The sequence below is a fragment of the Anabrus simplex genome, chromosome 2 (assembly GCF_040414725.1).
Source record: "Anabrus simplex isolate iqAnaSimp1 chromosome 2, ASM4041472v1, whole genome shotgun sequence".
Lineage (NCBI taxonomy): Eukaryota > Metazoa > Arthropoda > Insecta > Orthoptera > Tettigoniidae > Anabrus > Anabrus simplex.
Genome location: NC_090266.1, coordinates 675,380,301 through 675,393,190, shown reverse-complemented (window position 1 = coordinate 675,393,190; position 12,890 = coordinate 675,380,301). Strand labels below are relative to the sequence as shown.

General features: G+C 39.0%; 1 protein-coding gene across 9 annotated transcripts in view; it reads left to right on the top strand.

Moving 5' to 3' along the window:
• LOC136864355 (F-BAR domain only protein 2) overlaps positions 1–12,890 on the top strand; it is a 573,880-nt gene that overhangs the window by 481,691 nt on the left and 79,299 nt on the right. The gene's annotated exons all lie outside the window — the stretch shown is intronic.

Sequence of the window (12,890 nt, the reverse complement as noted above, 5' to 3'; positions counted from 1 at the left end):
AGCTACCTAAAGTGTTTGCTCTGGCCATGAGGGCCTCTGTATCTAGTCTGTTTGACTGGATCCCCTCATCAAGGTATTTATGACCAACAACAACAACAACAACAATAATAATAATAATAATAATAATAATAATAATAATAATAATAATAATAATCCACAAACCTACTACAGTGTTGTAGCAGGCGGAGAGGTGATATTCCTTGATTTACTAGGTGATATTCCGGCGTGGGCACGTCCCAGGTGGCGGATAGGGGGATCCTCACCGGCTTGCCGGCGGACTTGAGAGAAATAAAATAGCTCTCGCGGACCAAACACACATCATCATCAAGAAATCCACTAGTGTCTGTTCTGGTATCCAGCGACTAGTGGTCTGCGTCTGTTCACCTAGTTGGTGCGGCAGTGAAATATGGCTTGATCTCAACAATCAAGTCTGTAATTACCGTGATCTTTATTAAAGATCACCACAACCAACTTCAGCTTGAAGTAATTATGATGGAACAAAAGGAAAGAAATCTGCTACCCCAGGCCCCAGTCAACGCACTGGACTTTCCTGGTCATTGGATTCTGGGGGACCAGGAACATCACGAGGAGAAGAGTCAGAGCTTCTCAAAATCTCTTCGCAAACACTACATTGGCACTCTCAAAGCAAACACACTCTTCAAACTTGGAAAACTAAAACAACTTGCAGACATGCTTGAAAAATTTCACATCAAAATTCTTGCCATTCAAGAGACTCGCTTCATAGATGAAAACCATTTCAACACAGAAAATTGCAGGATTTACAAAGGTAAACCTGCTGTCAGAAGAGGCACACCATTATTGTTTAGTACTGGATTTGCAGTACACAAATCAGTTGTGGATAACAACATAGACTTCAATTCCATATCAGAATGTATCTCCACACTCTCCTTCAAATCAGGTAATAAAATGTACACAATTATCAATGCACTTGCACCTACAATTGACCATAACAGAAAGAAGCCACAAGAAATTGAAGACTTCTGGGAAGACATGGAAGAAGTAACCAACAACGTACCAGAAAGACATGTGAAGATTTTAATGGGAGACTTCAATGCACAATTAGGTAAGGAGAGAAAATACAGACAAATAACAGGCAAGTACTCGGCACACATTCTCACAAATAAAAATGGGGAACACCTCATTAACCCCTCAGCGTCGCAGCCGTTTAAAGAGCTTCCTACCCCGCGGCCGGATGAGATTTCAACTACGCGCGACTGAAATACATTTATTCACTAAAGCGTTACTACTAGTATAAGAGTAGCCCGATATTTACGAAATTTGGAATTCCTTATGGTAGAACTATGTACATGAAGATAATTACATAATTGTTTCACATTTCCTTAGTAATTTTGTTCCGTGTGATAGAGTTTCAAGCACTCTTCGAGACAGAGACCCGAGGCACACTCCTGTCAGCAGTACACCGACGTCTTCTTTGCACCGTGTTTTGAACACGCGATACAAAGTCTCTGAGATTTGGATTTCTCACTCTTGGGTGCTAATTTCCTGATAAAACGTATTTCCTGCAACCTTGGAACTGTATTATCTGATGCGCGCCGGCCTTGAATATTTCGTTTCCTGCCCGAGAAGCGTATTTTGTAAACAAACCTTCCATCAGCTGAAACTGATAAGATAACTGCTCAGTGTTTGTCCCTGTGACTTGTCTAAATATTATATGAGAATCTAGGAATCATAATTCACTGTTGAAAACTTCCCTTTCACCTGTATGCGTATCTATTAGTCTCCTACACGAAATTTCCAAGTACTGGTTCCTCCTCATCGTCACTCTCATCATTTACCACTGCATCGGCCACAGCCACATCATCTATTTCATTATCACTTGCTAATACTGCCACTACTACTTCCGACTAAACTTTCATTTGAATTATAAAATATTTCAAGCACGTTACTCTCAGCAGGAGCTAGCAATTGAGTGCGGTGCGTCACACAAGCTGATGAAGCTGCAGCGGGAGCGAAAGCGGCAGGACGAAACTGAATGAGGGGAATAACATTTATGACGAATCAAACCAACTCGATACATATTTCAGATTAAAAGGTCGATACATCGTATTTCAAATGAGATATACAGGTACCATGCACAACTGCTTCTCGTGTCGTATGACAGAAAGCAGCACTAACTGATGCGTACACAGAGCACTCGTGGAGAGTTACGAAAAGACTACAAGCTGAGAAATAAAGACAAATATAATAAATAAACCGCACTCTTAATACAAAATTAGAGCAAAGAACATCACACGAAAAGACAAACTTCTCAGATCATCATTTCCTTATTTTATTCTGTGGGAAAGAATGAAGCAGGGCCGATGACCTTCGCTGTTAGGCCCCTTTAAACAACAAGCAAGCATCAAGAATGAAGCAAACGGACTATTAAAAAAGCAGGGATTGGTGCTGACATAATTGACAAATACTTATCCTTGCTAAAGCAACTACACTTTAATGATTTTCAATTCATTTAGAACACTGATAAACCCGAAAATGTCTTCTTGGAAACAAAACAATTTGCATATCCATAACACCAAAACTCTTCGCGCTATAGCCGTAAATGCGAAACCATGTATGGGTCTATACCACGTATAGATGTCGGCGGCTACGGAAGAAAAGGGGGTCTATACCATGTATAGAGGTCGGCGCTGAGGGGTTAAATATTGTCAAAATTTTAACCTCAAAATTATGTCAATGCAATTTCAAAAGCCAAGACAAAAACATACAACATGGAGAGAATTCCAGATTGACCATGTGGCCATTTCCAAGAAAAATACACGGGAAATTTTAAATGTCAGAACGCGTAAAGGATTCTTTGAGTCTAATTATTATTCACTACAAGTTACGATTGGGCCAATCCCAGGACAGAAAAAGACAGCGCAAAACAAAGTAGTCAAACCTGATCCGGAATACTTCAAAATAAACAGGGATAAAATCGTTGAAGATATTCATAGGTATTCAACAGAGACTTAGACAGAGCTTGCGAAGGCAGTTCAGAAGGCTGGGGACAACCTCCTAGTAAACAAAAACATAGATGGTGGAACATAATTTGTGATCAAGCCATTGAGAGAAGAAAACAAGCATGGGAGAAGTTCAGCAGTAACAAAACATCAGAAACATGGAAGGAATTTCACTCAGTTCAGAAACAATCATCGAAGGAAATCAGAAGAGGAAAAACGAGCATACGACAATAACAGGCTAAAAGAAATTGAGAAAGATTTCAAGAGAAATAATACAAGAAATTTTTACAGGACGTTCACAGAAAATATTAAGGGCTATCAACCTACTAGCCTCTGCTTCCGAAGAACAGATGGATCACTGAAAACAAACACAAAAGAAAAGTGTAAAATTCTCAAAAATTACTTTGATAAAGTTTTTAATTGCAAGAAACACACAGAAAACTAACATTCCAAAGAACTACATCCAACCCCAATTCTAATCCACCCACAATGGAAGAGATAGAGGAAATCATAAAACAAATGAAAAATAACAGAGCAGCAGGAGAGGATGGTATTATCGCCGATATCTGGAAGCTCCAAGATGAAAACATCACCAAAAAGATCCATAAGATTATCACAGAAATTTGGGTCACAGAGAAAGTGCCAGAGGAATGGAAATGTGCATTAATCCACCCATTACATAAAAAGGGTGATAAGGCAGATCCAAATAATTACAGAGGTATTTTGCTAGTACCAGTTGCGTAGAAAATTTTCACTAAGGTGCTATTAAACAGGCTAGAACCACAAGCAGATCCACAAATAGGGGAATGCCAGCCAGGCTTCAGAAAAGGGAGATCATGCATCGAACAGATCTGGAACTTGAGAACACTTTTGAAAGTCAGACAAACAAACACTGTAGTTACGTTTGTGGACTTTAAAAAAGTGTATGACTCTATAGACAGACAGACACTCTTTGACGTCCTGGAAGAATATGGCATTGACAGAAAAACCAGAGCACTTATACAACAGACGCTTACAGACACCGCCTCCAAGATAAAGTTCATGGGAAAAATTTCAGAACCCTTCCAGATACACACAGGTGTCCAACGAGGAGACAGGCTCTCACCACTCTTGTTCAACATGGTGTTAGACAAAATTATCAAGCAGTGGGAGGAACAAGTTAAAGGAATACAGCTGGGAAGAACACGTGAAACAAAAACCATCATAAAATGTCTGGCATTTGCAGATGACATAGCCATACTCAGCAATAATACACAGGACGTAAAGGAAGCACTAGAACGCTTACATGAAATAGCTGCCAAAACAGTCTACAGATATCTTACGAGAAGACCCAATACATGGAACGACAGAACAACAATGTGAACGCCATGCATACTGTATATGGATCCATAAAAAAGAGTCAAATAATTTAAATATTTAGGGGAATGCATACAAATAGGAGGATCAAACGAGGCGTCTAACAGACTGAAAACGGAAAAACTCCAGAAAGCATACAAACTCACATGGTCCCATTATAATAAGAAAAGCATATCAAGACAGGCCAAACTTAGACACTACAACACAGTCGTATTACCGGAAGCATTGTATGCATCAGAAATGACTGCAATTGGAGTATCAGGCATCATAGAGACAGAAAAAATAGAACTAAAATTCTCAGAAAAATATTTGGACCAATACACAGAGACGGCATATGGATGAAACGACCTACCGAAGAACTGTACCAGCACACTGACAGACTCACAGACATGACCAGGAAGCGCAGACTAACTTTCTATGGGCACATACAGAGAATGGACAACAGCAGACTTACAAAGAAAATCTTTGATGTAATAAACAGTTCAAGCAAGAAAACAAATTGGTATCATGAAATAGAGGAAGACTTATGGCAGGTGGGGATCAACAGGCAAACGACAGGAGATGGAAAAGAATTCAGAAACAAAATTAGGAATACAAAATTTATAGTAAATGAGAAGAAGAAGACAGGAACATTGTGGACAGAACAAAGGGAACAGGAGCACAGCCAAAGGATGAAGAGATTTTGGGAAGAGAAGAGGAAGAAGGGAAAGAAGTGAAAATTGTCATCATGAGATATTAGAGTTCAAACACTGTCCATAAGGGCAAAAATGACATGAATGAATGAATAATAATAATAATAATAATAATAATAATAATAATAATAATAATAATAATAATAAAGAACTTCAAAACAAAGCTAACAGGGTATCAGCCACAAAGCCTTTGCTTTAAGAAAGTAAATGGGCAATTTGCACTGAACAATCAAGAAAACTGCACTGAACTTGCAAGGTATTTTGAAGAACTGCTTAACTGCCCAGAGCCAACACAAAGATTTCCACCGCAGGAACCTGACTTCACAAACCCAAATTCAGTACCACCGGATGAAGAAGAAATTACCAGACAGATAAAATGACTTAAAATGAATAAAGCTGCAGGTGAGGATAGGATCATAGCAGAAATTTTCAAATCAGCAGGCCCAAATACTAAAAAAGAATTCACCGGTATCATCCAAGAGATTTGGGAAACAGAACAAATTCCAGAAGATTGGAAAAGTGCACTAATTCAGGAGACAGAACAGACGTAAATAACTACAAGGGAATCTCATTGGTATCTGTTGCCTACAAAATTTTGTCTGTGGCTTCTCGATAGAGCCCAACAGCAACAGAACCAAAAATTGGAGAATATCAAGCAGGTTTCAGACCAGGCCGTTCATGTTCAGAGCAAATTTTGAACCTAAAGTTAATCCTAAGGCATCAGAGAATTTGTAGCAAAAATGTAGTTTGTACTTTTGTTGATTTCAAAAAGGCCTATGATTCAGTTGATCGTCAATCACTGTTTCAAATATTAAAAGAACAGGGTCTAGACCGGAAAACACTCGCAATTGTAAAAGAGACATTGACAGACACAAAATCTAAGGTTAAATTCTGGCAGGAAATCTCAGACCCTTTTCCGATCAAAACAGGAGTAAGACAGGGAGATGGGCTCTCTCCACTACTCTTCAACTGCGTCCTTGAAAAGGTAATACAGGAATGGCGCAAACAGAAGTCTGTCCTCAAGATTGACCAACCAATCACTCTTGGTAGGGGTAAATTAGCAGTAGACTGCCTGGCATTTGCGGACGATCTGGCAATCTTAACTCATGACGTTTCAACAGCCGTAAACCAGATCGAACTCCTGAAAGAAACAGCGGAAAAAGTCGGCCTCCAAATATCGTTTGAAAAAACTGAATACGTGACCTGCAACAAAGAAGCCCCTAAATTCATGGAGACAAAATATGGCAAAATAAAACGGGTCCAGAAATTCAAATATCTCGGTGAAATAATTCAGGAAAATGGAATGGAAACAAAAGCTAATGAAGTTAGATGCCAAAAAATGGAAACTGCATATAGACTCACCCAAAATATCTATAACAAAAAGTGTCTCTCCAAGCATGCAAATCTAAGGCACTATAATACAGTTATAAAACCAGAATGCCTCTATGGATCAGAGACACTAATTTTGAACAGGAAAACTGATCTAGAAAATATTCAGAAAAAGGAATGCAAGATCATTAGAAAAATTTTAGGCCCAAAACTCGTAGATGAACAGTACCACCTTAGAGGGAAACAGGAATTCAAACAATTTTCTAACATTCACAGCGACATCAGAAAACGCAGATTAAGATTCTTTGGTTGGACATATAAAAAGGATGAACACAGATAGACTTACCAAGCAAATAGTTGAATTTTATGAAAACCGATGTAAAGCCAAAACGGACACAATAAAATGGATTGGCGAAATTAAAACAGATCTCAAACTGGCAGGAATTACACCTGAAGACATCCAAAGCCGGGTTAGCTTCAGAACCAAAGTTCATAAGTGGCAAGTTGACCAAGAGGAAAAACCAAAGAAGAAGACCGGAACAACATGGTCTCAAGAGAGAAAAGAAGCACACAGCTAACGAATGAAGGAAGTGTGGGCACAAAGAAAGGCAAATGCCTGTCTCTAAGTACCTTGCGTAGTCCTAATGGGCTCATTCGCAAAATATATAATAATAATAATAATAATAATAATAATAATAATATTATTTTGCTATTTGTTCAGGGCATCGACCTACGAAGATCTTTCGCCCCTAAATAATAATAATAATAATAATAATATTAATAAGCAGAGATTCAGGAACCAGGTGTTGGATCTCAAGATGTTTCCAGGAGCAGACTTGGACTCTGACCACAGTGTGGTGGTCATGAAATGTCATCTGAAGTTGAATAAATTGAAGACAGGAAGGAATGCAAGAAGATGAAATCTAAATAATTTGAAAGAAATGTGTGTAAGGGATTGTTTCAAGGAACATGTTGCACAAGGGCTAAACAAAATGGCTGAACAAAACACAATAGATGAAGAGTGGACTGTCATGAAGAATGAGATCAGTAGGGCTGCTGAATAAAAGTTAGGAAGAAAAATAAGATCAGGTAAGAATCAGTGGATAACCCAGGAGATATTAGGCCTGATTGATGAATGGCAGAAGTATGAGAATGCAAGAGATTAGGAGAGCAGAAAGGAATACAGGTGATTAAAGAATGTAGATAGAAAGTGCAGGTCAGCTAAGGAAGAATGGCTGAAAGGGAAGTGCAAGGATGTTGAAGGTTGTTTGATTGTAGGAAATGTAGATGCTGCATACAGAAAAAAATTGGAATTCAAGATGACAGATCAGGGCAAATATTAACTTATGGGATGAGGAGTAAGGGACTGGAATAAATTATCAAAGGAAATGTTTGATACATTTCCAAGTTTGTTGAAAATATTTAAAAAAGAGCTAGGTAAACAACTGTGAATAAATGTGACTATGAGGTAAACGATAGGGAATCTGCCACCTGGGTGAAAGCCGTAAATGCAGATCATTGATTGACTGACTGATTGATTGATGGATTGATTGATCAAGGAAACATTTGTAGAAAGGAAAACTAGGTGTATGAATATTAACAACTCAGATGAAAAAAAAACATTCTAAGGAAAGAAGACAAGGCAGAAAGATGGCAGGAACATATTGAACAATTGTATCAAGGGAAAGAAGTAGATAAGGTTCTGGAACAAGAAACTGTTAATTCTGAAGAAATGGGAGACCCAATTTTGAGGTCAGAGTTTGACAGAGCTTAGAGAGACCTAAATAGGAGCACATATTATTTACAGAAGAATGGAAAGACAGGTTGAAACTGAGTTGGGAGAAGATCAGTTTGCCTTCAGAAGAAATTTGGAGCAATCCTGAGTTTACGTCTGATCTTAAAGGATCGAATTAAGAAAGAAAAGCCTACGTACATGGCATTCGTGGATCTAAAAAAGGCATTTGATAATGTTGATTGGACCAAGCTATTTGAGATTCCGAAGGAGTTCAGAATCAGATTTATTACAATCTGTATAAAAGTCAGTCTGCAGTGATAAGAGTTAAAGACGTCTGCCTCTGTAGCGTAACGGTTAGTGTTATTAGCTGCCGTCCTCGGGGGTCCGGGTTTGATTCCCGGTACTGCCAGAAATTTAAGAATAGCAGGAGGGCTGGCATGTGGTTGAAATAGTACATGCAGCTCACCTCCATTGGGGGTGTGCGTGAAAAGAGCTGCACCACCTCGGGATGAGGACACAAGTTTACTTTACTAGAGTCAGACTAGTAAAAAGGAGCAGCAATCGAGAAAGGTGTGAGGCAAGGCGACAGTTTGGTCCTGTCCTTTACTATTTTTACATAGAACAAGCAGTAAAGGAAATCAAAGAGGAATTTGGAAAAAGAATCACATTTCAAGAAGAGGAAATCAAAACTCAGATTCACCGATGATATTGTTATTCTATCGGAGTCGGCAGAAGATCTGGAGAAATTTTGAATGGTATGGACACAACCTTGGAGGAGTAATACAAGATGTGAAAATAAATAAATCCAAAACAAAAGTAATGGAGTCAGTCAAATTAAGTGAGGTGATGCAGGAAATATCAGATTAGAAAATGAAGCCTTAAAGGAAGTAGATGACTATTGTTACCTTGGTAGAATAATTAATGACAGTAGAACTAAGGAGGGGACAAAATGTAGAGTAGCGCAAGCGAGGAAGGCCTTTCTTAAGAAGAGAAATTTGCTCACTTCGAACATTGATATAGGAATTAGAAAGACATTTTTGAAGAATTTTGCCTGGAGTGTGGCATTGTATGGAAGTGGAACATGGGTGATAACTAGCTCAAAAAGAAAGAGAATAGAAGCTTTTGAAATGTGGTGTTACAGATGGTTAGATTGAAGCACAAATGAAGAGATACTGAATTGAATTGTTGACAGGATAACAATTTGCCAAAGTTTGGCAAGAAGAACTTTTTTTGCTAGGGGCTTTACGTCGCGCCGACACAGATAGGTCTTATGGCGACGATGGGGTAGGAAAGGCCTAGGAGTTGGAAGGAAGCGGTCGTGGCCTTAATTAAGGTACAGCCCCAGCATTTGCCTGGTGTGAAAATGGGAAACCACGGAAAACCATTTTCAGGGCTGCCGATAGTGGGATTCGAACCTACTATCTCCCGGATGCAAGCTCACAGCCGCGCGCCTCTACGCGCATGGCCAACTCGCCTGGTAGAAGAAGAACTAGAATGATAGGACATATCTTAAGACACTCAGGACTTGTTCAGTTAGTTTTTGAGGGAAGTGTAGGCAGGAAAAACAGCAGGTATAGAGTAAGGTAAGAATATGACAAACAGATTAGAGTAGATGTAAAATGTAGTAGTTACAAAGATGGAAAGGTTAGCACAGGATAGGTCAGCATGGAGAGCAAGCAGCATCAAACCAGACTGTGGACTGATTACCCAAACAACAACATCAACATCTTCACATATTTTGAATCGTGGGTGTGCTGCAAGTAGAAAAATTGTTGCAGAACACTGGTCTATCCAGTGAAATAATGAATGCATGATGGTTTTAGAGGCAAGGTTTGAAAGTCACAAGGAAGATAATAAGTAAGGATAAATGTCTTCAGTTGTGGCAGTTTGAAGTATTGGTGTCTCCAGTGTAGTTGTTTAATATGCATACTTAGAGATTAGAATGTCCAAGCTTCATATCCTGAGTAATTAATGACCAGACACCCATAGTTACTGGCTTGACCGTTTGCTGCTGTGGTATCAGAATAATATAGATCAGCACATCACCTCTATCACAGCCCCTACTGTTCTAGAAAGTCTTGGTACTAAGTTTTGGTAGATGTCTGCAGGTATTTTCTTACATTCTTTTTGTAATATGGTGAACAGTTCTTTAGCCATTTTGGGGGAGTCTGGACTGTCAACAATGAAAAGGACCAATTCCAAATTGTTGCTAAAGGGTAGATAGCGTAAAATTGTCTGATATTGCCCAATAGGCATTGGTATTCATGGTTCAAGAAAGTAAAACCAGTGGACGAAGACCAGACCGTCAAAAACAGGACCTCTGCCAGATTTCACAGTGGAAACACTGCACTCCAGTAAGTAACACTTGCCTGGAATTTATAAGATCTATACATGTCCATCGGACTGCCACTATGTGTAGTATGATTCCTCGCACCACTGGATGCTCTTCCATCGTTCTCTGTTCCACAGGTGATGGGTGTTGCACCACTGTAGTCGACGGCAGGTGGTAGTTTAGTGTTCCTTGTTTTACTTGCTGCAGTCTACCTATGGAATCCAAGTGCACACACCTTTTGACTAATGTTACCAGTGCTGATGTAATTTTCACATGTCACTCAATAGTCTGTGGCCACAGCTTTAACAAAGCTTGTTGGCTTGACTTCACCGAAGATCTCGACAGTCCCTATCTATTAATTGTTGTTGCTTCCCTGGACAAAATTGGGGTTTTGTAACTCTCGGGTATTTCCATTTCACTACTACATTACTCATTGTTGAACAGGGTATCTGAAACTGGCTGGTAATATGATGGAATGACCAAATCGGTGAGCATTGATAATCATGCCTGTTTCAGCCTCCCTGAGCTTTAGTCATATATCCATTTTCACTGCTGTAACTAGTAAATATTTGTACAGAGCACCTATGGCCTAATAGAGGCTCATGACTTGCTTGAGGGACATATGGGACTAGTTTCCTTTCCCTTCAGCTGGTGTTCATTCATTAATGGCAATGTAGGTTATAGTAATGTAGTGTATACCGAATCTTTTTACCTCAGTTCAGTGTGGGGGGGGTTCTGTTTTCATAATATATTATGCTTCATTATATGTTACATTCTCGTAAATCATTACATATTTGAATGGTAAATTATTTTCTGAATGTTGCTAAGAAAAAGTTCTTCTCATTAATATTCTGGCATTAAAGCTTGAAGTGTGGACAGTGATTAGTGGTTTACTTACTTACTTTGCTTGCTTACTTCTGTTGAGAAGCATATGAGACCAAGGGTTTTGCCATCTGGGTCTGTGACGTGCCATGTATTTCAGCTTTCTCCTTGTATACCTAAGCTGCTTACTCTCTATCTCCACTGATCTCCTCCATGCCATATTAGGTCTTCCTCTCCTCCTCTGAATGTACAGCTTATCTTAGTTTTCTTAGGTCAATTTCTTCTTCCCTGTATTTTGATCAAAGTCCTTTTTAACAATCTACACAAATATCAATACTTCACACTTATCCCTTTGTTTGTTTCTTCAAATATTGATGTACTGCCAATAACAACATAACCTGCACCGCCTTGAACATCATTCCGATTATCGGAGTTTCCCATTACTTCCGAGGCACCTTGTACTTCGCTGTCACTTTCACTACTTTCAGGAATAATATTGTCATCAGAATTAACACAATAACCAATGTTACCATCAGTAGTGTCACTATGATCCTCGAAAATCAGGCGCTTGATTTCGGAATTGTCAACAAAGTGGACTGCCATCTTGATTCTAAGAGCATGAGAAAGTACTTTCACTTCTATGGCTATATAAACTTATCCAGACCATTGTTTGTTTTTCAAAGACTTTCAAAAGTGAAAATAAAAGTATTCATCTGGTATCTATATTAGTGCCATCTAGTGACCAGTTGTAAACCTATGTTGGAAGAACGACAGTATCTCCCAGAAAGACGATCACAGTTGACGAAACAGTGCACCGTCTTCCAGAAAGACGGTCCGCAGTTTTAGGGTTAATTGGCTTACTACCATCAAATTTCTTGTTGGCCAATTGTCTTGTGATGTTATACACAGTTGTTACTTCTCCTACTTCCGCTGTTTGCTCTGCTCCTGTGGCTAGCTAATTAACAAACGTTCTTTTGTCCCTGCGAAAACAATGCTTAGCTGATCGATTGATGGCAGCGTATTCCTGTGGGGTCCTCTCTTTAGTGTCTCCTGTTTTAGTAGCATATTTCTTAGTTTTAGCTATTCATCTCTCTTCAGTTAAGTGTCTTGTGAAACCCAGTCATGTCTTTCTATCTTTTTCACTCCAAGTACCACCTCACATGTTGAGTTTGTATTTGCTTCTTTAGCCTTAGTTCAAATTTTGTCTATATCTGTGATCTCTTCCTGCTTCAATATGCCAGCTCTTTGTACCGATTTTGAAGTTATATTGAGAACTCTCCTTTGATGGTAGTTTCCTTGCACCTACTGGTATTATACTTCACTCTTTCATATTGACCTGATTGTCTGTGCTCTCTTTTCCATATACTTTGTCAAGTTTCATCCACACATACCATACAGATTGATGAATCATTCCCCATTATTTTGGGTTCCCATACCATACCTTCCCATAATTTGTTCCAGGCCTTGGTTAGCACTTCCACTTTTTACATTTAAGTCTTCCATTACCATAACAATATCTCTTTTCCATATACTTTGTAAAGTTTCATGTACTTTATTATTAAAACTGTATTTCTCCTCTTCAGCCATCCCAGTCAGTGCATAGCATTGTGCTATGTTAAGTGGTCTTGCTCTAGATGAAAATT